This window comes from Bos javanicus, chromosome 12 (genome assembly GCF_032452875.1).
Source record: "Bos javanicus breed banteng chromosome 12, ARS-OSU_banteng_1.0, whole genome shotgun sequence".
Lineage (NCBI taxonomy): Eukaryota > Metazoa > Chordata > Mammalia > Artiodactyla > Bovidae > Bos > Bos javanicus.
In genome coordinates this window covers 53354617-53356913 of record NC_083879.1, presented here as the reverse complement: position 1 = coordinate 53356913, position 2297 = coordinate 53354617, and positions in this window count along the sequence as shown.

Here is a 2297-nt window from a genome sequence, read left to right as displayed (position 1 = left end):
TTTCAATGCTCTTTCTCTCTGATGACAGTAGTTGTTCTCTTTCCTGGTCCTTTCTAACTCAGTAGAAGATTTCTGAGTATGATAAGGTGGTTTCTATCTGCCTTTTGTTTGTATTTAGTTCATTTTTTTTTCCCAGCATTTTTAAAATGGTCCACTCCAGTTTTGTGATCTCAATGGGGTAGCCTCTTTCACTGTTATTTTGTAAATAAGCCAACAGTTCTTTCCAGGTTCAGCATTTGGGAGTCTGAAACTGCTTCTTTTTAAGCTCTTTTCTTTTTCTTCCTCCAAGAAAACATCTTCCCCTTCCATCATAGCTAATGCTGTTTCCTTAGAGTCCTACCTCTGGCTTCTCCTATGCCGTCCATCTGGATTCTTGCCCATTGGAGTCTGTTCCTCCCAGGAGTGAGCACACAATTATTAAGACTATAGGCTTCTTTGGATTCTGTTTGATATTGAATAGAGTTGCTTACTTCACTGTTCCAGAGAGTCACACATCTAAAACAGAAGGGTTCACATAGCCGGAGAACTGTATGTGGTTGTAATCTGAGCTGGAGTGCATTTGGATGGAAGGAATATATGTCAATTGAATGCAGGTCACCATAAGCACACGTGTTCTCAAGACAGCCGAGCAAATTTGCCTCCTTGCTTCCTGCTGAACATAGAGCCTCTTTTGTCTCAGGTTGTCTTCCAGCTAACAAAGAAGCCACTTGGCCACACAGAGCTCACGTTTTATTTATTTAGTTCCCCCCTGTAGTGTTTTCAGACCAAGCTACCCTACACGAAGGAATCATGTCTACTGATTAGCAAGGCTGGACTGTTTCTTGGAAAGTTTCCCTGTGACTAGGGAACAGATTAATTGTCTGCCTTAAGGAACTCTCTTAACCTTGTGGTATTTCCCTTTATACTCTCCTAATAGAGGATAATCATGCTGGAAAAGAAAAAAAAAATGACTTGATATCCACAAATGAGAAGCTTCTCTTCAATGTCTTTATACATATAGGTTTCCTGTTACAGTGGTAGTATCATTATGTCCCGTTTAAAATAAATCAGGAGAGTTCTAGAACACTGTTCTCTGGATAATAAAAACAATCTGTCAAAGTTGTATCATTTTTTTCCAAATGTTTTGTTTCAACTAATAAGAAATTTGTGATAGTGTTTTAACTGTTCTTACTATTTTCAAAGCATTTTTAAAAAATGTTTAAAAATGGCAAGGGGCTGATAGTGCACATCTACCATTTTCAAATGGAAAATAAATGCATAATTCAATCCAGAGTAGTAGTTAATACCAGAGATGTAAATGATGAATACAACCTTAAAAAGGCAGTGTTTGAGACCTGGTCCATGATTATATGTTATGGGAAATCCTGACTTGGAATGAGTGCCCAAAACAGAAGAAGGAAAAAAAAAAAACAAAATGGAAGCAAAGCGATCTATTGTCATGATGGTTGAAATCAAAGGTTTGCAGTGTAATGGAATAAGCTCTACAGAAGTAGCATAATAGCTACTAATAGCACAGGGAACTCAGCCCGTTTCTCTGTAATGACCTGGATGGGTGGGAGGGAAGCCCAAAAGGGAGGGAATATATGTATACTTAATGGCTGGTTCACATCGTTCTATGGCAAAAACCAACATGACATTGTTTAATTTAATTAAAAATAAGATTGTTTTTAAATAAGGCTAAAGAAGAGCTGTCACAGTAAATGAATGTTGACCTAGGAAAGCATTCCACAGCAATAAAGCTTACACAATGACCCTTGCATTTGTGTGCAATTACAAATTTTTAATCTAAATTTTAATGTTAAAATCCATTGAGTTGCTAAGCATTGAGAAACTTCTTTTTATCAGAAGAGGAGTTTGTTTAAAGTTGCCTTTGTTTAACGTTAATTTTTTAAACTGGAGCAGCTTTATGCCATTTTTTGGCAAAGTGTTAAGAAAGATTGTACAGAGTTGTGTTGGAGCAAACTGCTGGATGGATAAAATAAACTTATCTATTCATCTGCACTGTTCTTTTTCAGATCTTACATAGATTTGTTACACTCCAAGGGCTTCAGTCCCAGTATAAATAGGTTTATATTTTGTATTTTTCTAGAAGTTTCTTCACTGTTTACATTACAGTGTTGCTCTGAGCCAACCAGGCTCCTCTGTCTGTGGGATTTCTCAGGCAAGAGTAATGTAGTGGGTTGTCATTTCCTTGACGGTGGTGATCATGGGAAAAATAAATTTATAAATAATAAATAATACATAAAGAATCAACTTCATATGATTTTTATAAAGGAAATTTAGACACCTATGACCAA